Source organism: Loxodonta africana, chromosome 22 (genome assembly GCF_030014295.1).
Source record: "Loxodonta africana isolate mLoxAfr1 chromosome 22, mLoxAfr1.hap2, whole genome shotgun sequence".
In the NCBI taxonomy this organism is placed as follows: Eukaryota; Metazoa; Chordata; class Mammalia; order Proboscidea; family Elephantidae; genus Loxodonta; species Loxodonta africana.
Genome location: NC_087363.1, coordinates 12,888,519 through 12,915,135, shown reverse-complemented (window position 1 = coordinate 12,915,135; position 26,617 = coordinate 12,888,519). Strand labels below are relative to the sequence as shown.

The 26,617-nt window shown below is 41.5% G+C and overlaps 1 protein-coding gene across 1 annotated transcript in view; it reads right to left on the bottom strand.

Moving 5' to 3' along the window:
* Positions 1-1,903: 1,903 nt before the first annotated feature.
* FHIT (fragile histidine triad diadenosine triphosphatase) overlaps positions 1,904-26,617 on the bottom strand; it is a 338,197-nt gene continuing 313,483 nt past the window's right edge. The window contains exon 5 of the mRNA XM_023548098.2: positions 1,904-2,208. The gene's annotated coding sequence lies outside the window, so the exon portion shown is untranslated. The remainder of the gene's footprint in view (positions 2,209-26,617) is intronic.

Here is a 26,617-nt window from a genome sequence, read left to right as displayed (position 1 = left end):
TTTCTCCATGCAAACCAGAGCCACTTTATCAAATGGAGTTGTTAGGTAGCATCAAGTTGGCTCTGACTTATGGATAACAACCAAATTTTGCCTAGTCCATCTTCATGATCATTGCTATGTCTGAGTCCATTGCTTTAGCAATGTCTGAGTCCATTGCTTTAGCAAATAGAATAGGAGTTGTTTTTTCCCACATCGGTATCAACATCTCCTTGAAGGCACCGTAAAGAGTCCTTGTTTGGTTATCATGCCTTCCAGCTATACATGGGCTCAGAGGGCTGGCCTAGGAGTAGGGCCTCAGGCCTGAACCCAAAGCCTCCAAGCCATGCCAGCGTTACTGGGAGAGCAGTAGGCTTGAGGTACAACTTAAGTAACTCTTCCACGCTGACCACGTGTTTAGTCATTTCTTTAATTCATTTGCACTGAGTGAAATGTAGAATAAGCACTGAAGGGAGGGGTGGGGCATTCTTGGTGACATTTGCTAGCAAAACCAGGGATTAGACCAGTGTTCGACCCACTGGGGCTCAGAAGAGATGCTATTTTCAGGGCTCTTCTCTGGATCACAAACCAGCAGCCCTGGAGTTGGAGGAGGAACACTTGTACTTGGTATTTTCCCTCTCTGGCATTTTATCTTCTGAGCGTGTCCTGTTCAGACTGCAGTGCTCTTTACCTTCAGCTAAGAAAAATGCATCCTGGACTAGGTTTAGAAACCAGATGGCTTCCCAGTCCCAACAAGGTGGCATCAATCACTGCCAATAAATAGGGATTGAGCAAGGACATCTAATAAGATTTTAAACAAGGCGTCATTGAGTCATACCCAGTCTACCGGCTCATAATCAGAAACTGTCAAAGAGCAAATGCCGTATGTCAATGTTAAACCCCTGGAACCTGTGAATATGACTTTATTTGGAAAAGTCATTGCAGATGTAATTACGTTAAGGATTTTAAGATGACATCATCCTTGAATATTATTTAGGGTGGGCCCCCTAAATCCAATGACAAGTGTCTTTATCGGAGACCCAGAAGAGAAGCACAGAGACAGAAGATGAGGTGGCCACAGAAGACGGAGGCAGAGACTGGAGTGATGCGGCTACAAACCAAGGAGTACCCAGAATTGCTGGCAGCCACCAGCAGCTGGGCGAGAGTCAGGGAATAGGATTCTTCTCCAGAGCCTCTGGAGGGAGCACCGCCCTGCTGGATTTCAGACCGCTGACCTCCAGGACTGGGAGGATACATTTCTGTTGTTTTAAGCCACCCGGTTTTTGAAATTTGCTAGAGAAGTCAGAGGAAGCTAATCCACTGTGTGTTGGTGATGATATTGGGGTCAGGGAGCAGCACACAAGCTGAAAAAGTTTCTCAAAGAGGATCTTTTGTGAAAAAGAAAAATCCTGGTTGTGGTTCTTTGTCATGGTGCCATTAATGTGTGTTATTTTTCTGTATGTATTGTAACCTCCCTCTCTCCCCCATTAATACAGCAAAGGAAAGAGAGCACATTTCCATCACCCCTCTAAGGAAATGAACTATTATGGGCTTGGGGAGGGGGCTTCCTAAGCCAACATCGGAGCTTTTCTACTCCCTGTCTTCACATTCCTGCCACTCAGACAGCACACTCCAAGGTGGCAGATGACCGCACTGCATGCTTATTAGTTTCCTGGAGCTAATTTTGCCATCACAGGTCCTTCGAGCCCTGCTCTCCTGAACTCAAGAAGAAGAACAGAACCCAGGAAAGGTTGCCCATTTCTTGTGCTGTTGTCTCACCAGCCAGAGTCCAAGCAAAATCTTGCCTCAGCCTTACAGACCCTTGGTCTACAGGAAGCACACTGGTTCTAAGAGATTTACTCTCTCAGTCTTGCCTTTCAGAGGCCCCAAAATATCAATTTTTAAGTTAGCCAACACACAAGATAAATATTTTAACTACAATTTTATTTCCAATGAGGCGAAGGGACAATTTAGGAAAGGCTCTATTCCAAGTATACAGCCAAGGAAGTTTGAAAAGGCTGCCGATGCCACTGTTGTGAAGCTCGCCTGTCAGTCACTGTGATTGAAACGTGACCCCGATGGCTTCCACAAGTGTAATAAAACGGTTCGAGAAAGGTTGCAGAATCAGAGGATTTAATACAGGCTGCTTCGCTTCACTTCCGATGCCATGGAGTCCTAGAGAGCGAGGCCCACTTCCTTATGCCTTGGGATTTGTTCCAGTTACTTTCGTGCCTGGAAACGACAGAACATAAACACAGACACTTAGTTGCAACCAGTAACATTTTTGAGTCATAGCGATAAACAAAATATACATTTGTTTACTGCTCATTTGTTAGGCTGCCATGAGCGCCTTACAAGAGGGGATACTGATCCTTGCAGATTACATGAAGGGCATGGGTTGGTCCCAACCCTGCTGATACCGCGTACTCCCGGGTTCACCACCTTTTCCGCGGCCTTTGCCCGCAGCCTGTGCCACTGAGGGTCAGCTGTTTGGTCACTTGAGCATCTACTTTATGGCCACAAAGCTTATAGACAAGTGAAGCTGCTTCTTTCGTTGTTATTGTTTTGTGGTTGAGCATAGCAAACGTACACAGCAAAACATACACCAATTAGGCAGTTTGCACATGTACAGTTTAGTGACACTGATAACACTCTTCGAGTTGCGCAACCATTCTCATCCTCCTTGTTAACACAAGGCTCCTACCTAATCTTTTGAGTTGCTACTGTCAATTTGATCCCACAGAGATAGTTCGTAGAAGAGCATAATGCTCCAGGCAGACCTTTTTTTACTAGTTAAGGTAAATCATTGTTTGCTTTTTAAGATGACTTTAAACCTTGGCTTAAGGTTTAAAGATTATTTTAGGGTGATAGTTTCAGGGGTTCATCAACCATCCATGATTCCAGAAAGTCTAGAGTCCGTGAGAGTCTGAAACTCTGTTCTGTATTTTCCCCCTTTTGATCAGGAATCTTCTATGGAATCTTTGATCAAACTGTTCAATAATGGTAGCCTGGCACCATCAGTTTTGATCTCATGACAAAAGAGTCAGTTGTTCATGGAGGCAATTAGCCATACATTCCATATTCTCCGTGTATTCCTGATTCTTTGAAACCATTTCTTATCTTTATTAAGGTATGAATTATTAAGGTAAGAATGAGTCCCCAAATCTAGCTATATAAGCATTGCCTTATGAGCTTATTAAAAACAGATTCCTGTAGTCTAGTCCCCAAATCCTGACTTAGCAGGTCTGGAGAGAGGTCCAGGACTTTGTGTTTTTAACAAGCTCTCCATAGGAATCTGAGATGCTCAGACCCCGGACTTGGGGAATGAGGGAGCTAGCGTGTGGCAGTCAGAGTCGAGTTTTATAAATAATATTTTATTGTGTTTCCAGTGAAAGTTTACACAGCAAGTTACGTTCCCATTTAACAATTGCTACACATATTGTTCAGAGACCATTGGTTACATTTTTGCAATGTGTTAACATTCTCATTAAGTCCAGTAATCTGGTTTTCTTGTCCCCTTACCCTTTCATCTTTGCTTCAGAAAGGCAGAGTCAGTTTTGTTCAAGGGCAAGACACGTTAAGGATTTAGGCGAGGTCTACAACAAATAATTTATACTTGTAAAATAGGATATTGGGAGAGAGTCCTTTAATCTTATTTGGGGAGAGAATACGAAAATCCCCTAGTAGTTATAGCGGTCCAAGCCCAACCAAGGAGAGCCTAGAAATGCATTCCACAGCTCTGATCCCTCACCCCATCCCAAAAGAGAACCTGCTGGAGCCTTTGTTTCTGGGCCCTAACTATTGGGGTCAGTAAAATGGGTATGACCAGGAATTGGACTAGCTGGGGCTACTAGCGTGGAGGACATTAGAAAGGACAGAGAGCTGCAGAAAAGAGAAAACTAAATTGGGGGGGTGAGGATTTCATGGCTCAGATTTCATAAAATTTGGGGAAGGTTGGAAGTAAGGGCGCTATGAGGCGTTTGAGAAACATTGTTGAGAAGCACAAATGGAATTCACGAGATTTCAGTGAAGATTTCAATTGTTTTTCATGTATTTTGTGGTTGTTGTTCCTGTGGCTTTGAACTCAGCACTGAGGAATAGACCTGGGAGGCTGAAGTTGTAGGACCCAGCTTCCCGCTAGTTGCAGGTATGCAGTTCAGGAATAGTCCCACTCTGGGCTCATTCCACCCCACCTCAGTGGGGGCACGTCATCACACACTTCAACCTCTGCCACGTGGAACCAGGTTTTCCGGAGTCCGGCTGTCATTAAAAAAAAAAAAAAAATTTTTTTTTTTTTTTTTTTTTTTTAGTTGCTGTTAAATCAGCTCCCACTCATGGTGACCCCACGTACAACAGAATGAAACACTGCCTGGTCCTGTGCCATCTTCACAGTCACTGGTCTGCTTGAGAGTCCATTGTTGCAACTATCGTGCAGTCTGAGTGCATTCCAACCTAGGAGGCTTATCTTCCAGCACTGTACCAGACACTATTCTGTTGTGATCCATAGGGTTTTCATTGGCTAATTTTCAGAAGCAGTTCACCAGGCCTTTATTCCTAGTCCATCTTAGTCTGAAAGCTCTGTGGGTGACTCTGCAGGTATATGAAATACTGGTGGCATAGCTTCCAGCATCACAGCCACACACAACCACCACTGTACGATAAAATGACAGACGGGTGGCGTTTCAGTGAGTCTAGCATTAGCCTTTTTCTATAAGTTAGCAATAGTCAGAGAGCAGAGGGTAAGGTCTCCCTTTGAGATTACAATTGGTCCCTTCTGGGATTCAGAGCACAGAAGGCAAATCACTTCTGCTTCCAACCTAAGTCAGGAGCCCTCACGTCTGAGCTCCGGGTCCCTCCCACCCGCCTGCACTACCCCTGGCTCACTGTTCGGGAGGGGTGGAGAGCTGTGTGTGCACCAGTCAATTTGCCCCCTACAGAAGAGGGCCCGTCTCGTTCCTGTATGATATTCGGATCATCTGCTATTGTGCCCGGCGCCACCCACCTTGTCTGGAGATATAGGTCATCTCACAATCATTCCTCATGGCCCTTGTCCTTGAACAGTTATTGACTTTGAGTCAGAGGCACCTGTGCAGCCCAGAAAATGGACGTGCCCTTTCTTTTCACCGCCTCGCCTGTCTAGGGTAGATTTATGTCCCAGGAGAAGTTTTATTTGGGTCTTTTGACCACTGTGGCCCCATATTATTTCCCACACCCACCCTTCCTGATGCCAGCCCAGTAATTTCTGAACCTCTGTGGATGCCTCCATCAAAACCTGTGGAGGCTCTCTGCCAGTCTCCTTACAATGCTTCTGCAGTTTGTTCCTTGCACAGCTTTGGCTTCCAAACAGTCTGCCCAGCATCTTCAGGCTCTGTCTTCAGCACTCTGTCTTCCCTAACTAGCCTGGAAGCTTGTGGGCAGTAGAGTCTACCTTTCACACCAGAAGACAGTGGGTGAACATGTCGGGCTTTGAGAAGATTTGGGTCTGAAGTTCAGCCTCAGTTACTAGCTGTGTCTCCAGGCAATGTGAAACAAGCCTCGCAGGGGTTGTGGAGAGAACCCAATGGGTTAATACACAGAAAGCAACTAGAACAGTGCTTGGCACATTACAAGCCTTCACTAAATGTTAGCCTCTATTGTCAACCGTTATTATTATTTATTCTTTATATTGCATTGCCAGTCAGGAACTGCCAGGCAGCAGAAAGCCAAGAGTATCAGTGGGGTGAAGAATTAACTTTACCCAAAGAATTTGGCCTTTGTCCTCAAATGCTAGGTAGTAACCTCTAAGCCTTTTAAATTTCTTGGCTGACTGAGTGTCTTTGTTATTCATGGAGGGCCGAATCACATCCGAGGGTTTATATTAATGAGATAAATCTGGCTGAGGGCTGGCCATACCAGGCTCACCAGTGACAACAGCCCAACCTCTGAGGAAGGGAGGGGGCTGGAGATTAAGTTCAGTGATGTGGCCAAGGATACAATCAATCATGTTTACTTAATGAAACTCCAGTAAAAACTCTGGACACGGAAGCTCACCCACGTTGATGTGCCAGGAGGGTGACATATCCTGAAGTTGAATTTGTGTCTTGTTGACATGACTTTAGTGGGTACAGGGTGCAAGCAGAGGTGTCAAAGGGGCCCCAGCTTCACCAGGGTATGAATTGAGCCACACTGAGCTCCGAAATGTGCAGGTGTCATCAGGCCCATAAAGCCTTTTGCCACAGAAAATGGTGGCATCCATTTTCAACAGAGCAGTCAACCCATGTATGTATTCAAGGCAACATCTTTATACTAACTGTGGGTTCTACCTCCTACCCCATTCCGTCTATAGTCTGATAGACCCAGAGGTAGAGAACCTTTTCTGCTCTGAAGCTAAAAAAAGAGATAAATGTCTTTCTTCTGCATGTGAACTTGGAAGGGAGCTGGCCACACTCAGTCAAACTTGATCCCAGTGTAAGGTCTTGGACTAGGAAAAGTCAACAGGCCAGAGGGAGGCTGATCTTCTCCCCGTGGATGGAATTCTTGAACGTGATGGTGAGGAGCTCCAAGCCTGTCTTCCCCTCTGTCCGTTTCCAAAGTGTGCTTCCACCAGAAAGCAGCAATGCTCGAAAACCACTCAGGCGCTGGAGACAGGGTGCAGGAGGTGTCAGTTGCAAACATTCGACTTCTAGCAAGGTTGTCTGTCTTCTGCCCTCTTTGCTGAACCACACAAATAAGACAGCTGTTGTCCTCCAAGTGTACTGCTTTTTGCAGATTTAAAAAACAAAATAAAACACAGTTGCCATTGAGTCGACTCTGCCTCATGGCAGCCCCATGTATGTCAGAGTAAAATGTACTCTGTAGGTTTTTAATGGCTGATTTTTTGGAAGTAGATCACCGGGCCTTTCTTCTGAGGTGCTGTGGCAGATGAAGATGAGGATTAATAAAATGGCCTGTTTTGCACGGACACAGAAACAGTTTTTTAAAACAAAGTAAACACACTCATTAACAAAGTCCCGAGGCCCTAACATGAAACTCATCTTTAACAACTTGCTTCTTTTAAATGTAACTCTTCTTAGTTCCTGGCCAGCTCGAGAGAGAGGCTGAGGCATAGAAAGTCATTCTGCTTGCAGGGAAAACAAGGCGAGCAATTTTCGGAGGGCAGACACCCCTGACCTCTGCTGTTCACCGTTTTTCTTAATAAACTGGTCTGAGAAATTGGACCACAAAAGCTGCTGGTGGCAATTTCTTACAGTAAGTGGGTAAAGGAGAAGCCGAGGGAGAAATGGCAAGGATCAGAGACTGGCTCTGGTTAGCCTTGCCGGGGCAATGCAATTATACTTGCATCTGGAGATAGGAAGGGGTGACAGCAAGTGCAGCCGCCAGAGACCCGGCGGGGATGCAGATGGACTCAAGAGCAGGGCACGTTCCAAGCAAGCTTTCAAACTCAAAACAGTTCCTCTGTGACATGTCACACAGACTGATTAATAACACAACTGCCTGCAATGAGAAAGTGTTAACTTCCCATTAAATAGGGTCTGTGTCCCAGTCCACTGGGTTTGCCACTTGGGGGCAGAGAAAGCAGCTGTGGACACCATGGGGGATGCCTCTCAGGAAGGGAGGCACAGAGCCCACTTCTGTGGCGGGGCTGGGGCTCACCCCAGGGCTGTCAGTTGCAGTGACCAAGGCCGAGCATCGTTAGAACCCTCTTGAAAAGGATCAATCCAACACGAAGAACAGCAACCACTCAAAGAAGAGGGTCCCAAAGCTTGTAGCTGTGAGTGATTTACCAGGGCCGGGCAGGGCTTATTTATTACCTCCTGCATCCACAGAGGACCCTGGCAAATAAGACTGCATGTGCTTTGAGGCTTGAGGGTGGGGCCGAGGAGGCAGAATAGAGCCCCTCTGGAAAGCTTAGGCTACTACCCGGGCATTTTTTTGTTGCCTGCTTGAAGCCAGTGAGGCCTCCGTCCGCCATGTTCGCGCTCCTTTACATCTAATTCCTGGTGTCTGGGCCGAGCACAGACTCTCCGTAAGACTTCTGCCTTCTGATGGAGCTCATGAAGAGGAGGCTTCATTTGTCTCTAAATCTTCAGCTGATATTACTTTTCCTCACTACTCAGTTGAAATGAAAAAGGATTACTTCATATTTACTTGTGTCTTTCATGAGAGAAACTAATTTTGAGAATGAAAGTCCATACAATGTGAAACATTTTGCCTTCCTTCAAGCCCTCCAAAGGGGTGAAGGAAAAGCTAAAAGGCATACATGGTTTGTCATTTACTTTCTCTGACAGCTTCTTTGTCTTATCGTGCTTTTCAGGGTGACCTTCCTCTGGCATATTCCTGGGCTCTAAGTTATATTCTCCTGCTATAATAGAATTTTCAAGTCAAGCATGGGGCAGGCCACCTTTTATAATTAATGGCTTTGCGAGTTTGCTGAGTGGGTTATTTAATTAACGGCACTTACATCTGGAGTGTGTACAACTCTGTAGTCGAATAAAAGACATATTTGCCAAGGGATTACGGGCAAATACTCAAGGATTGTCACATTGAGAATTTGGAGGGGTTCGACACATTTAACAGCCTAAAGGGGTTATTATATATATTTTATTCTTCTACACCATTTCAAAGTTACTGAGGCTGGTGTCACTCTGTTCTTTTTGTCTTATGTGTGAGCTCAGAATAGAATGCAAAGAATCCTTAGGCTAATGGTGAAAAGTTGATTACATGGAGCAGGGCCTTTCACCAAAAACAAAGGACCAAACATTCCATGCAATATTTTGAGTATGAAATCGATGGTCAGATAAGTTATGGTCTAATTCATTTACTCACAAATAGGCTAACCTGCATTGCCTCAAGTTCTACTTGGCACCAAAAAGTCAAGAGTTGAAAACTATCAAGGAAGCACTTGGAAGACTAATGGGAAGAGGAGTGTGCTTTTCCCAAGACTCCAGTCCTTAGGGTGAAATGCAGATTGCAACAAGATAAAGATGAGCATATACAAACACCCACCCAGCATCCCATAGAGGGGCACCATCAGTCCATATGGGGGAATCTCCACGACCTGTCTGTCTCTACTGTGTGTTCACACAGAGACTGCAAATAGAGTCCAGTTTCTGTTTTTTGTATTTTTATTTTGCTTTAGGCAAAGGTTTAGAGAGCAAATGAATTTCCCGTTCAAAAGTTTATACACAAATTGTTCTGTGACACTGGTTACAATTCCAGCAATTTGTCAGCACTCTCCCCATTACCACCCTGAGTTTCCCATTTCCATTCGTCTGCAACCAGTTTTCTTGCCCATTCCTGTCTTCTCATTGCTGGTTTTGGGCAGATGTTGCCCTTTTGGTCTTATATAGATGACTGTTCTAAGGAGCACCTTCCTCACGGGTGTCATTTATTTTATAGGCCTGTCTATTATTTGAAGGAGCCCTGGTGGCACAGTGGTTAAGTGCTTGGCAGCTACCTGAAAGGTCAGGGGTTTGAACCCACTAGATGCTCCACAAGAAAATAATGTAGCAGTATGCATCTGTAAAGATTACAGCCTTGGAAATCCTATGGGACAATTCTGCTCTGTCTTTGGGTCACTAGGAGTCAGAATCAACTCATAGGTCAGAGTAGTATGTAGTGGTAGCCAGGCACCGTCTAGTTCTTCTGGTCTCAGACTAGTGGAGGCTGTGTTCCTGTGGTCCATCAGTGCTTTGGACTCATTGTTTCCTTCAGTCTTCACTCTCCTTTGCTCCAGACAGAGACCAATAGCTGAATCTTAGATGGCCACTCACAAGCTTTTAAGACCCCAGATGCTACTTACCAAAGTAGGATGTAGAACACTGTATTTATGCCAATTGACCTAGATGTCCCCCAAGACTATGGTGCTTAGCCTTCAGGCCCAGTAATTCAGTCTTGCAAGGTGTTTGGTTATGCCTAGGATGTTTCCACGACTGTACCCTCTGTGTGAGTCAAAATCGACTCAACGGTGACGGGTGACGGGACCCTCTGTGTGTTCTTTCATATATATGAATATAGATGTAACACACACAAATGCGTATGTAAAAACATCCACAGCCAAACCTATATATGCACGTGGGTGTACTCCCGTATACCTTCTCCCACCTATTCAGCATACTTATCTACCTATGTATCTGCTCATAAATTATCATTTGTTATTACTGTTGTTGCAGATTGTATATGTTACAGCATTTACTGTCTTTGCCTTTTATTCCTGTGTGCTTCTCAGTGTCTTCCCTTGCCTTGGTCATGCTGTGCTGATTTTCCCCCATGTTGTGTACTACTTTTCCCTTCACCAAAGTTAACCCATGACTACTCTCTAGTTAGGGATTTCTCCTCCCTCCCTCTCCCATCCTTGGTAAGCATCAAGAAATGTTTTTTTCTGGGTGTAAACCTTTACTTAACTTTTTATAATAATGGTCTCATGCAATATTTGTCCTCTTGTGATTGATTGATTTCACTCAGCATAATGTCCTCCAGATTCATCCATGTTGTGAGATGTTTCACGGATTCATCATTATTCTTTATTGTCGCATAGTATTCCGTTGTATGTATGTACCACAGTTTGTTTATCCATTCATCCGTTGATGAGCACTTAGGTTGTTTCCATCTTTTTGCTCTTGTGAATAACGTGGCAGTGAATATGGGTGTGCTATGTCTACTCGTGTCACAGCTCTTATTTCTCTAGATACATACCTAGGAGTGGGATTGCTGGATCATAATGTATTTCTACTTCAGGTTTTTTCAGAAAGTGCCATACCATTTTCCATAGTGGTTGTACCATTTTACATTCCCATCAGCAGTGTATACAAGTTCCAATCTCTGTACAACCTTGCCAGCATTTGTTTTCTGGTTTTTTTCTTTTTTTTGATATACATGTCTCTAATAGCTAATAATCGCGAGCATCTACTCATGTGTTTGTTAGCCACCTTAATGTCTTCTTTGGTGAAGTATCTGTTCATGTCCTTTGCCCATTTTTTAATTGGGGCTGTTTGTCTTTTTGTTTTTGAGGTGTTGAAGTTTTCTATAAATATTTTAGAGATTAGGCCCTTCTTGGATATGTTGTAACCAAAACACTTTCCTCAGTCTGTAGATTCTCTTTTTACTCTCTCCGTGATGTTTTGATGAGCATAAGTGTTTAACTTTTAGAAGATTCCAACTATCTAGTGTATCTTCTGCTGTTTGAGCATTTTCAGGTATGTTTGGTATTCTATTTATGCCACATAATAGGGCCCCTGATGTTTTATTTTTCTTTGATGTTGTTCCTATTTTTTCTTCCATGATATTTATAGTTTTAGATTTTACATTTAGGTCTTTGATCCATTTATAGTTAGTTTTTGTGTATGGTGTGAAGTTTGTATCTTGTTTAATATTCCTGCAAATGGATATCCAGTTTTGCCAGCACCATTTGTTAAAGAGACTTTCTCTTCCTCATTTAATGGACTTTTGACCCTTTGTTGAAGACCAGCTGTCCACAGGAGGATAGATTTACTCCTGGGTTCTCAATTCTGTTCCATTGGTCTATACGTCTGTTGTGGTACCAGTACTAGGCTGTTTTTACTACTGTAGCTGTATAACAGGTTCTTAGATCGGTGAGTGTGAGGTCTCCTACTTTGTTGTTCTTCTTCTTTAATAATGCTTTATTTTTCTGGGGTCTCTTTCCTTTCCATATCACATTGGTGATTAGTTTTTCCATCTTATTAAAGAATGTTGTTGGAATTTGGATTGGCGTTGCATTATATTTGGGTAGTGGTGACATTTTTACAATGTTAGGTCTTCGTATCCCTAAGCATGGTATGTTTTTCCATTTATGTAGGTCTCTTTTGTTTTCTTGCAGTAGTATTTTCTAGTTTTCCTTGCTTAAGTCTTTTACGTCTCTAGTTAGATTTATCCCTAAGTATTTTATCTTTTGGGGGGTTATTGTAAATGGTATTGTTTTCCTGATTTCCTTTTCAGAGTCCTCTGTTAGCATAGAGGAATCCTTCTGATTTTTGTATGTTAATCTTGTACCCTCCCACTTTGCTGAATTCCTCTCAAGGCTGTGCTCAGTAGCCTCTTTTTCCTAAGTAGGAATGGAAAACACTCCCTATAGAACATCTCTTGGCTAGTCTCTATGATAAGTGGTTTAGAGTCTTAGATATGGAAACCTGACTTAGTGTTCACTTTAACCCTATGCAGTAGGTATCATAACCCCAGCTGAGAGAGATCACATAGTTTGAACATGCAGAATTGGAACCAAGTCTGTCTTATTCCAGAGACCAAGTTCTTTTCACAACTGCATTACCCAAAATGATGGTCACTGCCCACATATGGTTATTAAGTATTTGAAATGTATCTAGTCTGAAGTCAGATGTGCTGAAAATGTTAAATATCTGCTGGCTTTTGAAGACTTAATCCAAGAATACAAAATATCTGATTAATAATGTTTGTTAGTTACACATCAAAATGATAATACTTTGGACATATTGGTGTGATGGTTAAGGTTGTGTGTCTACTTGGCTGCACCACGATTCTCAGTGGTTTGGCAGTTATGTAATGATATAGTCATCTTCCATGATGTGATCTGATGTGATCAGTCAATCATTTGTAAGAGAAGTCTCCTTGAGGGTGTGGCCTGCATCTAATATATATATGAATGTTCTGGTAAAACTTGCTTGCTTGTACTGGATCTTGTATCTGGCTCATCATCACTTGGCCTCCAGCTCTTGGGACTTGAGCCAGCGGCCTGCCTTATTGCCTACCAATATTGGGATTTGACAGCCTCCACAGCCTTTGAGCCAGCAACCTGCCATCTGACCAGCTAACCCTGGGATCGTCAGCCTCTGCAGCTACATGAGTCAGGAGAAGCCTCCAGCCTGATGCCTGACCCACGGGACTTGGGACTTGCCAGCCTCTACAACCATGTGAGCCATTTCCTTGAGCTAAATCTCTCTCTCTCCGTATATATATATATATACACACACATACACACACACTAGTTTTGCTTCTCTAGAAAATCCAGCCTAAGACAATTGGGTTAAATGCAATACATTATTAAAATTAATTTCACTGTTTTCCCTAATGTGGCTACTAGAAACTTTAAAATTACATGTGTGGCTTGCAATCTTTCTATTGGACAATGTTGCTGTATGATAAATAGCTGGGGGCCCTAGCCCTAGAGTAAGGAAGGAGTGAGGCCAGCCCTGAAGAGGGAGCTGTAGGGGCATTTAAGAGTGGATGTATGTATATGCCGGAACACAGGTGGTGAAGAGCTTCGCTGCTAACCAAAAGGTCAGCATTTTGAATCTACCAGCCGCTCCTTGGAACACCACAGGACAGTTCTCCTCTGCCCTGTAGGGTTGCTATGAGTGGAATAGACTCAAGGGCAGTGGGTTTGGCTTGATTTTGGTATCTGTATGTATATGAGGAGGAGGATCAAGGTGGGCATTCCTGGCAGGCACCTGGTCTGCCCTGGGCAGCAGCTGTAGGGGCATTTAAGAGTGGATGTATATATATACAGTTTATCTAGTTCTCTTCTGGTGTTTGTGCATTGTTAGTAATGTTTTGTATACTGTTTATGCTATGTATTAGGGCTCCTAGTGTTGTCCCTATTTTTTCTTTCATGATCTTTATCGTTTTAGATTTTATATTTAGGTCTTTGATCCATTTTGAGTTAGTTTTTGTACATGGTATGAGATACGGATCTTGCTTCATATCCAGTTATGCCAGCACCATTTGTTAAAGAGACTGTCTTTTCCTCATTTAACAGACTTTGGGTCTTTGTCAAATATCAGCTGCTCATAGGTGATGAATTTACATCTAGATTCTCAATTCTGTTCCATTGGTCTATGTATCTGTTGTTGTACCAGTTCCAGGTTGTTTTGACTACCGTGGTGGTATAATAGTTTCTAAAATCAGGCAGTGTGAGGCCTCCCACTTTGTTCTTCTTCTTCAGTAATGCTTTCCTTATCCTGGGCCTCTTCCCTTTTTACATGAAGTTGGTGATTTGTTTCTCTATCTTGTTAAAAAAAAAAGTCATTGGAATTTGAATTGGGATTGCATTGTATCTGTAGATCACTTTGGGTAGAAAAGACATTTTCACAATGTTGAGTCTTCCTATCCCTGAGCAAGGTATGTTTTCCCGCTTATGTACATCTCTTTTGGTTTCTTGTAGTAGCGTCTTGTAGTTTTCTTTGTACAGGTCTTTCACGTCTCTGGTTAGATTTATTCCTAAGTATTTTGTCTTCTCGGGGGCTATTGTAAATGGTATTGATTTGGTGATTTCCTCTTCGAAGTTCTCTTTGTTGATGTAGAGGAATCCAACTGATTTTTGTATGTTTGTCTTGTATCCTGATATTTTGCTGAAATCTTCTATTACTTCTAGGAGTTTTCTTGTGGATTCTTTGCAGTTTTCTGTGTATAAGATCATGTCATCTGCAAATGGGGATACTTTTACTTCTTCCTTGCCAATTTGGGTGCCCTTTTATTTCTTTTTTTTACCTTATTGCTCTAGCTAGGACCTCCAGCACAATGTTGAATAAGAGTGGTGATAAAGGGCATCCTTGTCTGGTTCTTGTTCTCATGGGGAATGTTTTCAGACTCTCCTTTTAGGATGATGTTGGCTTTATATAAATACCAAGGTTGTAAATCTTCCTGGACACAAACTGCCACATCTTTCTCCCATGGAGCAGCTGGTGGGTCCAAACTGCCCACTTTTCAGTTAGCAGCCAAGCACTTTAACCACTGCACCACCAAAAAAACCATTGCCATTGAGTCGATTCCAACTCATAGTGACCCTATAGGACAGAGTATAACTGCCTGTAGAGTTTCCAGGAGCAACTGGTGGATTCGAATTGCCGACCTGGTTAGCAACTGAGTTCTTAACCATTGTACCACCAGGGCTCCCTAAATGAAGGTTAGGGGGTATATTTAAACAAGGCTACTACGCCAGGTTGAGGAAGACCTTTCTGAGTAAGTGATACTTGAATTAAACCCTGAATGGAAGAAGGGATGGAATGCATTTCAGGCAGCGGGGGCAAGAAGTGCAAAGGCCCTGAGGTGGGAGCACGTTTGATTAATCCAGTGACAGCTAGGAAATAGGTGGGAGCAGAGTGACTATGGGGAGTCATGGAAGATGAGGCTGGGTTTTACTGCATGTCCCTCACTGTGGCCCACAAGGCCTCATGTGATCCCTGCAAAGTATGGAGAAAGGACATGCTCTGGCTTCCTTTTTAAAGGCTCATAATCTTAACACATTCCTGTTTTAATGTGTTCGTTCTTTTGTCTGACCTTGGGTGAGTTCGATGGTGTGATTTTGTGATTTCAGAGTCACATCCAACACTCGACGTACAATATGCTATACAAAGGAGTTAAGGTTCTAACTGCCGTATCATGAAATCTTACCCAGAAAAAGAGGCATTTTTAGGTTTTACCAAAAATGCTTTTCTTTTAAACTTTTGCACTACTTTTCGTCCTTGTAGCATCTCATTCTTCCAAAGGGATTAAGAAGTGAAAACAAACCACACACAAGATCTTCCACCTTAAAAGAAAAACTGCCCCAGTAGATAACAGATCTTTGAGAAGACAGTAATAAAGCAAAACCTTGACAGGGTGTCAAAGATGAATGCTGATTTCTTACATTAGGCAAATTCCTTTTTCCAAAGTGATAGCTCCAGAATCTGCAGAGGACACCAGAGAGGCTGGGTAAGAAAGAGGGCAGGGTCCTAATAGCAGCCCAGAGCTCAGCGGTGCCAAGACCAGCCTTCCACCTGGTACAAAGCCTCCTTTGCCTATAGCTATGACTCTGGCTTATCATTTCTAATTAAAAAATCATTCAAGCAATATCATAGGCTTTCATGGATTCAGAGCAATACCACACCATCAGTCTGCAGCTCAGAATGCCAACAGTTCTGTTTTTGTGGGCCTCCCTGGAAGAAGATATGAATCTTTAGCAGAGGAAATTGGTAAGAACATCTAATTACATTCAAAGCCATTTTGCCTGTCTTAAAGGAATGAAAATGATCTGCTAGTTTTTATAGACCTTCTTGACCTAAAGATACCTGCTGGCAGACAGAGAATCCTCAACTGGGCTCTTTTAATGCTTTAATTATTATGTGATCTGTCATTTTACGCACTGACTCATACACTTTGAAAAATCTCTTAAATAACGCCTTAAAATTGATTGGCTGATCCTAGACTGTGGGGTGGCTCTTAGAGGGCAGGTAATTGTGTGTATGGGCATGGCGAGGGGGGCTACACACAATTTACACAAAGTCAGCTACTTGATGGCGGCTAAGGTAAAGAAATCGGTGTGGTCACAGGTATGGTTGACTTTGTACGGCAACTTGCACAGCACTCAGTGACACACTGGCTTCTTGCATCCATTTTATTGCTTCAGATTTGCCATCTGCTCCTAGGGGCAGGGGTGTACTTCCCCTCCTGTGGCTCACACAGTGTTTGGCTCAAAGTGGGATTTCAACAAATAGTTGGTGATTGAGTTCCACAATCTCAAGTTCAAAAAGTTTCTCAAGAGGGCCAGCAGTCTATTCCCCTGTTGTAGCCAGGACTCTTTTGATGGCAAGTAAGAGAACCTCATTTCAGATTCACCTCCAGAGAAAAGGGCTTTCTGAACTTCTAACTGTGAAGGATGGGGGTGAATACAGAAATTCAGAATGATGCCATCTCCCCTCTCTCAGTCTCTTGTTTCCCATCACTCTGGGGTCTTCTCTAAATGATGAGTAGGATGACTGCCAGGACCCTCATTGAGGGGATTTCTCTTGGTCCTTACACTAAACTGTAGGGCAGAATTCTGATACCCAGAGTTCATGCCTTCAGATGGGATTGGCAGTTCCAAATTCAAATGTATACACACCCCATCCTACTGACTGCCTCAATCTCTCTTCAATCTTCTGTGTGTTATAAAATCCAAGAACTAACTGCAGATTCTTGGTGAAAACCTCTTATCTCTGGAGGAAACCCCAACTGAAAGGTCTCGAATGGAGCCCTGGGGATGCTCACGAACCTCAAGAATGCAACATCAGATATGCTACAGTCCAAGGTTGTTTAGCGGTGATCCATTCCTGTTCATCTAATGCAGTTTTGGCTTTCAAGCAAATATTTACTATCTGTTGGTGCCTAGGGAAATTGTGGCCTGCACTGTTTCTCTAGCAGTGTGGCTAGTGGGGAAGTCAAACTCTATAAAATACTAAGCTCAGGGATTGCCAAATGCTGGCTCTTTTTTCTTGAAGGTAGTGAAGAAACGGTAACCTTTATCTTGCACCCCAGCTTCAACGTACAACGCTTGCCTTCAGTTACCTAGAGCTTAAGCAGGGAAGGGTGTTTCTAAATAGAGTCCCCCCCTGCCCCCAATTTCAGTGCAAAGTTAAGTGCTGGCTTCAGAGTCAGACTGCCTGGGTTTGAATCACGTATGACCTGAGAGTCCTGGGCAAACCACGTATCTGCTTTAAGCCTCAGTTTTCCCATCTGAAAACTGAGACAATATTAGAGGGCTTGTGGGGTTTAATAGAGATAAAGCGTATAAGATGCATCACATAATTTGCCCATATTAAGCTCTCTATTATGAAGAATTACTAATAACGAAGCATTCCCTCCGTGATGATCTATCTGGTTGTCAGTGTGGCTTCTTAAAACCAGGGATGATGGTCAGGAGGGGAGAATCAGTTCCCGGATGTATCAGCAGTGTGTCTGTAAAGAGTATATGAAGCAATTACTTTATTTTGCTTAAGCTTATTATGGAATGATTGAATACTGGGTCAGCAATTAGACTATACATTAAATTTAATCTCTTCTTTTTCTTCCCTTTTCTTTCTTCCTTAATTTAAAAACTTTCATATCTCTGACTTATTTTTAGTCCTTTTCATGGTGAAATATAACACATCCAGAAAAGTGCAGAAAAACATGTACATGCCTTAAAGAATTAATATATAGCAAACATACGTTACCACCACCCATGGCAATAAGAATAAAACGTTGCCTGCCCCCTCAGCCCACATTCATCTTCCCAAACACAAACCTCCTTACCTCCCCGACAAAGGTAACTACAGGCCTGGCTTTCATGCTGACTGCTTCCTGGCTTCTCCTTATAATTTTCCCATCTAAATGTACGTATCCCTAAACACTGTCATTTTGTTCACCAGTTTTTGAACTGTACGTGAATGCAGTCACATGGTATGTTTTCCTTTGTGTGTTTGTCATTCCACATCCTTGTAAACACTTGATAGTGCCAGTCCTTGTAAAATTCTGGCTCTTGTGGATGGGTACCAGTGTTTCATTATGTCTTACATTTGAATTGCCCTGATGGCTAAAGTTTGTTGGCCATTTTGATATCCATTTTTTGTGAAGTGTCCTTCAAATCCTTTGGGTAATTTCTTTTGGGCTGTTGGCTTTTTCTTATTGATTTGGAAAGTTTTTTTTTTTTTTTTAAATGTATTCTGGACACAGGTCTTTTGTTGGTATATATGTTGCAAAATATCTTCTCCCACTATGTGGCTTGCCTTTTTTCTCTCTTGATAGAGTCTTTTGAGAAACAGAATTTCTTTGTATTGTATATTGTAGTCTAATTTATCAATTTTTTTTTAATGGTAGTGCTTTTGTGTCTTGTTTAAAAAAGCCTTTCCCTATAGCAAGATCATGAAGATAGTCTCCTATATTATTTCCTAAAAGCGTTATTGTTTTACACTTCACATTTTGAATTATAATCCACTTGGACTTGATTTTTGCATATGGTGTGAGGTAGGGTCTAGTGTCATTAGTTTTCTATGTGGTGATCCAGTTTTCCCAGAACCATTTATTGAAAAAAAAAGAATTCCTTTCCCACAGCTCTGTAGTGACATTTTTATTATAAATCAAATATCTCTGTATGCCTGGATCTGTTTCTGGGTTTTCTGGTTTGTTCCATCTGTCTATTTACCCTTGTACCAATACCACAGTCTTAACTTCTTTAGCTTTGTAATTAGTCTGTATACCCAGGAGAGTGAGCCCTTATGTGCTTCTCTGTTGTTCTTCTAAGGGTCCCTTGGATACATTTCCATAAGCATTTTAGAATTCACTTGTCAATTTTCTTTCTCTCTGTCACACATACATTGACTCCATAGAGAATTTTGATTGGATTGCCATTGAATCCATAAATCGCTTTGAAAAGAATTAAACCTTTATAAAATCGAGTCATTCATCTCTCCATTTATTTAATTCTTTTTTAATGCCTCTTAATAACATTTTATAGTTCCTTGCCTAGAAGATTACATATATTAAATTATCCCTAGGGACTTGATTTTGAATACTATTATAATACTAACTTTTAAATTCCATTTTCTAACTGTGTGGCTGGTATAGAGAAATAAAAAACTTTTATATGTTGACCTTATACTCAGAGACCTTATACCCAGAGACCTTGCTAAGTTTACCGATTAATTCTAATCGTTTATCAGTAGATTCTTTCGGATTTTCTGCATGTATCATCATATTGTGTGCAAATAATGAGTTTTATTTCTTTCTAACTCTTCCACCTTTTAAATATTGTTCTTGCCTTCCTGTACTATTTAAGACCTCAAAATAGAAGTGCTAATAGTGAATATTCTCATTTCATTTCTGATCTCAAAGGAACAGTGTTCAATATTTCACCCTTAAGTATAAGTTACTTCTTGTTCTAGTTTTCTTAGTTTTGTTTTTACCAAAATGAATGCTGATCCTATCATTTTCTCTTTCATTAATCAGGCAAAAGACATTATTTGGTAATCTAATGTGGAACCAACCTTTTATTGGTCATAATGTATTATCCTTTTCATTCATTGTACACACAAACGCAAAATTAACACATAAAAACCAAACCCACTGCTGTAGAGTTGATTCCAACTCATAGTGACCCTATAGGACACAGTAGAATTGCCCCATTGGGTTTCTAAGGAGCAGCTGGTGGATTCAAACTGCCAACCTTTTAGCAGCCAAGCACTTAACCACTGGGAAACCGGTTACATACATATATACATGTACACACACATATATCTACATATATACATGTACACACACATATATGTATATATATGTATATATATATACATATATGTGTGTGTACATGTATATATGTAGATATAAATATTTATAGCTATGTGTGTATATATATATTTACAAATATTCTATTCTCTGGCAGAATTTATATAAGACTGGCCTTATTATTTCTTAAATGGGTGATAGAATTCACCAGCAAAGATATCTGGGCCTGACATTTTCTTATGGGGAGTTTTATTTCATATTAAATTTATTTGATAATTATCAAATTACTCGCAGTTTTTTTCCCATCTTGTGTCAGTTTGGGTAAATTGTATTAGTCCACAAACTTGTCTATTTAATCTAATTTTCTTAAATTTATGGGCCTAAAGTTATTCATTACATCCTTTACCTTTTTGTTTCTAACATTGGTTTTCTGTGCCTTCTCTCTTTTCAGAGAACCAATATTTGGCTTTGTTGATCCTCTCTATTTTGTATTTTATTACTTTCTGATTATCTTTATTAACTTCTTTCTTTTAATCTTGTCCTCTTTCTAACTTCTTTGAAATATGTTTAGCATATTAATTTTCAGCTGTTGTTTTTCTTTCAATAAATGCATTTAAATCATATTTGAAAGTAAACTACCCTCTGAGCACACCCTTAGTTGCATCCCACAAGTTTTTGTTTTCTTCATTCAATTCAAAAGAGTTTCTAATTACCACTTGATTTCTTCTTAGAATTCCTTTAGTATGGGCCTTCTGGTGATGAATCCTTTCAGTTTTTGTCTAAAAACATGTGATTTCACCTTTATCATTGAAAAGTATGTTAAATGGCGTGGGAATCTAGGTTGGCAGTTATTTTCTTTTAGCTCTTTAGGGATGTCATTTCATGGTTTCCACTCTTTTTTGTTGAGAAGTCAATTTTTGGTCTAATTATTTGTCCCTTGAAAGTATGCCCTTTTTTTTACTCTTAAATATGACAGGTTTCTTTAATTTTCTACAGTTTTGCCATGATGTACCTAGGTATAGATTCTTTTCCACACCCCTAACCTTGGGTTTGGTGTACACTTGAATTTGTGAATTAGTGACTTTTCCCAATTTTTTACAAAATTCTCAGTATTATCTCTTTTAAATATTACTTCCACCAAAACACAGGTAAATATCTTTCTGATGTTCTCCACTTTCAGCTAAGATCCATCTGACATCAGCAATGATATCCCTTGTTCCACGTCTTCTTCAGAATCCGGCTTGACTTTCTGGCAGTTCCCTGCCAATATACTGCTGTAACTGTTTTTGAATTATCTTCAGCAAAATTTTACTTGCATGTGATATTCATGAGAATGTTCAATACTTTCTGCATTCTGTTGGATCACCTTTCTTTGGAATGGGCACAAATATGGATGTCTTTCAGTCAATTGGCCAGGGAGCTGTCTTCTAAATTTCGTGTCATAAATGAGTGAGCACTTCCAGCATTGCATCCATTTGTTGAAACTTCTCAACTGATATTCCATCAATTCCTGGAGCCTTGTTTTTCGCCAATGCTTTCCATGTAGCTTGTATTTCTTCCTTCACTACCATAGGTTCTTGATCATATGCTACCTCCTTAAATGGTAGAACGCTGACCAATTCTTTTTGGCACAGTGACTCTGTGTATTCCTTCTTTTTTTTTTTTTTCAAAAAAAACAATTGTTTTGTTTAATGATGTACCAGTTGCCTTCAATGATGCCTGCCAATAGTCAGTGGCCGATAAATTTTTGTGGTATATATAAATGAATTGAATATAAGGTATAAACAAATATTAATAAAACAACACTCAGCTTGATAAACAAAACATCATTAAAACTTTGAAGCCCTTTTTGTACTTCTCACAGGTCATCTTTCCCCTTCCACTCAACCAGAATATTGCACTTATCATTTCCTTGAACACCTTTTTCTTTTTTAAATTGTACTTTAGATGAAGCGTTACAGAGCAAATTGGTTTCTCGTTAAACAATTAATATACATATTGTTTTGTGACATTGGTTGCCAACCCCAAGACATGTCAACACTCTCCCCTTTTTGAACTTAGGTTCCCTGTTATCAGCTATCCTCTCCCCTCTGTCTTCTCATCCTTGCCCTGGGCTGGTGTGCCCATTTAGTTTTATTTTATAGGCCTGTCTAATCTTTGTCTGAAGGGTGAGCCTCAGGAGTGACTTTGGTACTGAGATAAAAGCCAGGATGCTCCTTAGAAGCAAGGATGGCAAGACTTTGTCTCACATATTTTTGATATGTTATCAGATGGGACCATTCCTTGGAGAAGGACATCATGCTTGGTAAAGTAGAGGGTCACTGAAAAAGAGGAAGACCCTCAATGAGATGGATTGACAACAGTGGCTGCAACAATGGGCTCAAACATAGCAATGATGGTGTGGACGGTACAGGACGGGGCAGTATTTTGTTGTGTTGTACATAGGTTCACTACAACAACAACATAATCTTATATAATCTAACAGATTATATATATACACAGATTTTATATATATACACATATATATATATAGAATATATATATATTCTGTACATACATTCTGTGTAGTTTTTTCTAGTAGAGCATAATGGGAGGTTTGATTTGAATTATTAGGTCTGTCATTAATAGAAACAAAAGTGATTCTTTTTTGGTGGTCTGAAAATATCCTGCCCTACAGGTTTTATTCTTTAATTATTTTTTAAACTAACTTATTATGACCTGAGCATCTGTATAATTTATCATCTTCAAAATATAATATAAAACCACAGGGAAAACAATGAATCTACATGTTGGCATAGCTGTTCTCCATCCACTACTCTGTGTTCTCCTTATAGTAACCTTAGGACATAAGTAAAACATTTTCCTTCATCATAATTTAGAGATAAGGGAATCGAGGCAAAAACAGGTTAAGTAACTTGACTAAGATCAGAGAGCAAGCTTAATGGTAAAAACCAACCTAGCAGGCAATCCAGATCGTTTCTATGAGACTGAAGAATGTCTTTTCGCACTTTCATTTGATGGTGAATATGCCTGGTCCTTAGGACAAGTGATGGAAATGTAGATCTCTCTCTCTCTCTTTTTGATGGGATAGAATTTTTACAAAATTATCTTTTATAATGTTTGCCTTTCTAGTTGTTTTTTCATAAATGCATATTCTAGGATGCTCTGTGTAAAGCTCAAGACAGTTTCTTCAGGGGAGGTATTGCCTTTCACCTGACTCATTCTCTTAGTTCTAGATTGTTTACATGAGGCTTCAGTGAGCCTTGCTAAATGATGATACTAAACCAAAACAGTCAGGTAAAGTGCACGGGGCCCTGGGAAGGGAGAGGACGAGGTGGTAGAAGGCAGTGAAGGCTTATTCTCAAGACAGCTACCCTTACTTCTCTCTCTGTCTGTCTTTGTATGGCTCCTGCCCTCTCCAAACAGCATGTTCGGCTTCACTTACCCTTGATGGAGAAAAGAGGGTACATGGAGTAAGAAGAGTGGGTACAGTAGATAGATTTAGGTTTAAGTCTGTTTCTACTAGTTTTATTGGCACAAGTGGTGCCATTTCAATTCTTTCCTCCACAAATTAAAGGACTTTAATTTCCTTTACAAAAAAGATGCTCACGGTATCCATCACCCACCACTGATGATAAATCTGGGCTTGTAGAACATCCTGAAGTGTCTCGTAGATCATCAGAGAAGGATTAGAACCAGAAGGAACACAATCTAGGGCTGTTTTTGTTAGTGTATCCTGCATTGCTTATCCAGGTAGAACACCTACATGATCATTTGACTGATGCCCCAGCCTGTCAAAGTAACAGAGCACATATTATGTAAGAGGTGGCTGAGGAATAGATGAGACATAGGTTTGAGCGAACTGCATAAATATAAGCTGTTATTAAATGATGGGGTCAAAGCTTATTAATGTGAATGTTCATAGCCTTTCTTTATATTAACCTCCCACGCCCCCTAGAAGAGCATTTTTCCCACTCTCCTGTCTGACAGAGACAAAGGCAAAATAAAAACAGCGGAAGGAGGAGAGAACCACCGAGTAGAGAGAAGCAGACAGAGATGAGGAGGATGAGGATGATAGGCTTTGTTTCATCATCATTTTGCAAGATGAAAGTAACGCCTGAAACACTTAAAAGGTACTTTTAGCTATTTGGATTGTAGTTTTCTGAAAAGGACTCCACAGATGGACCATGTAGTTACAAGATTTCTGAGGATTAAAATTAATTACCAGTTGAACTAAGGGTCCACTGCAGATTCTTTAGCCATCAGCTGCCTACAGAAATACTTTGTCTGAAGCTGTGATATGGCACATGATAGAGTCAGATCTTTGTAAAACATTGAAAAAAGTAACCAAACTAAAAACCCATTTTTGAACTATGGGGTGGACTGTCTCACGGAACATTTTTAAAGTATAGCTGGATAGTCATCCTTTTGGGTTGTGGTAAAATAAATCATTTCATAGGACATTAGAGTTAATGGTTTCTAAAGTCTCTGTGGTCTAGTGGTTAAGAGCTACAGCTGCTAACTAAAAGGTCAGCAGTGTGAATCCACCAGTCACGCCTTAGGAACCCTATGGGGCAGTTCTACTCTGTCCTTTAGGGTCGCTATGAGTTGGAATTGACTTGATGGCAACAGGTTTGGTTGGTTTTTTAGTCTCTATGATTTTATTTTTATCATTCTCAATTTGACCCATAGGGATTTAGTTTAAATTTATCTAATTGAAGTAATAGAGTTTTTAATTTCTTGCTACTAAAATAAGGTTCCAGAAATGGAATCTAGGCAGAAGGAGGGGAGACGCAGCACAAGCCAATGGAGAAATGAGCTGGAGAACGAAAAAGCACACTGCAGTCTCTTTCCTTGGTGCTTTTAGGGCTATGAGTTATTTTTCTGGCGAAGAGCTTTTGAACATACTAAAAGAATTTTAGCCTTAAGTGTAGGAATTTTTTCTTGTATCTCAATGCTAAAGAAAGTATCAGTTTGGAGATAACACTTTCGGGGGTATTGATGATCCGTCACATGGGAATTACCCAGTGGAATTCGGGTTGAATTGGTCAAGGAGGTGAAGGTAAAAACCACCCCTCCTCAAAGAAACACGTGAAATGAATGTAATCTGCTCCTTGGGCTTTGTCAGCAAAGGCTGCCTGCAGAGAGTAGACCTTCTCTGAGAAGGTGGTGATTTCTTCCAAGCTGGTGGGGTAAACCTCAAAAGGTGCAATTTAGTGACCAGAACATGTGCTAAGTAAGCAAATCTGTCCTTTCTTGTCCGCCTCAACTGTCCATGATTATAAGTGTGGTCCAGTGGTTGAAATTATGGTGATTTTTCAAAAATGCCAGTGTCAGAATTTTGCCCTGATAGTACATCTGTAACCATTAATAATGCTGTTTTGGGCTGACTCAGTTGCTTTGAAATTGCACGACTCTATGATGAGTAGGTGAGAGGCAACCAATTATGTATAAACTAACTGCACACGCAGAGGAGAGCTTGATGAATTACAAACGAGCTCTGCTGACACAACAGGGTGTGGAACTCTACCCTGCCTCCACTGTCCTAGTTAGAAGCAGTGCTTGCATCTTCTACAAACAGCATCCCCCCTCAGTTCCAACAGGGGGTGGGAGTGGGGACAAGAAATGCCAAAATCTTCCCCCACTGTGCATGTCACTTTAAAAGTAGTAGGAAATGGAATCTCCTGCTTAACAGGGGTGTGTAGAGACAGCAAACCCAATCATTAAGTACCCGGATAAAGGGCTGTCATGCTCCAGGCAGGCTGTGAGGTTCGGTAAGAAATGCAGGTCCACCGTCATCTAACGCGATTTAGAACACAGACTGAGACAGCCACCGTAACACCTCCACCCCCGAGCTGGGAGCCCAGGGCGCAAGGTTTGCAGAGCGCAGATGCTGGATTGCTGAGCTCCTGGAGCGAAAGGATTGCAGCTCCACGCAGCAGCCCCATGCTGCAGCCCTGGGACTACTGGCCTTCCTGGGTATGGAAAGGCAATGGCTGCTTTCACTGTTGCTAAGGAAACTGGGATTCAAGGTCACTGTCTGAAAGGCAGAGGGTGCAGAGGGTGCCTGAAACACCCAAACTTCCTCATGGTAATTAAGCCGATGTTGGGGTCCCCGTGGCTGTAGAGTCTGAGGAGACCGTTTCCCGTCTTGGAATAATTAGCCTTGTGGTCCTGATGACACTCTTTTAGCATGCTGCAGATGAATCTAGATTTATGCATAAAGAAGGTAGAGAACAGGGATTTCTACTCCTTGAGGACTTGCCCAGTGTGTCCACACCAAGCATGTAGCTGAGAGCAGCGCTTTGCCTATCGCAGTGCTTTTTCCTACACTGGGCATCGCTGGGTACAGGTTTTCACACTCTCGTCCCCCGTCTGTCGGTTTTCAAGGTAGACTATCCCTGGGTAGACTCTCTGGGTGGTAGACTTTCCCTGGGTAGACTCTCTGGGTGGTAGATTTCCCTGGGTAGACACTCTGGGTGGTAGACTATCCCTGGGTGGACTCTCTGGGTGGTAGACTATCCCTGGGTGGACTCTCTGGGTGGTAGACTATCCCTGGGTGGACTCTCTGGGTGGTAGACTATCCCTGGGTGGACTCTCTGAGTGGTGTAAATGGTTAACATGCTTAGCTGTTAACCAAGAGCCTGGAGGTCCCAGTCTACCCAGAGGCGCCGTG